Below are 294 nucleotides of genomic sequence, written 5' to 3' on the forward strand. Positions count from 1 at the left end.
TACCCCCTATAATATTATTTTTGGATCCGTCTCTCGTAGAAGTTCAGATTTTTTGTTTGTAATATATATGTTCAATTTATATATTAATCAGAACTGTATCATAATGTTGACTAATTTTTATTTGAATGAAAATAATTTATTAAATCTGGTAATGCAGCATCCATTTATTCATGTTTTTTATGGGCACGGTACCATTCTTATTTTCTTGTAGTTTTTTTTTTCTTTTATTTATATAAGGCAAGATGTTAATAAACTATTATGCATGCATTATGTAATTTTTAAATTCCAAGCACG

Source organism: Arachis ipaensis, chromosome B02, assembly GCF_000816755.2.
Source record: "Arachis ipaensis cultivar K30076 chromosome B02, Araip1.1, whole genome shotgun sequence".
NCBI lineage: Eukaryota > Viridiplantae > Streptophyta > Magnoliopsida > Fabales > Fabaceae > Arachis > Arachis ipaensis.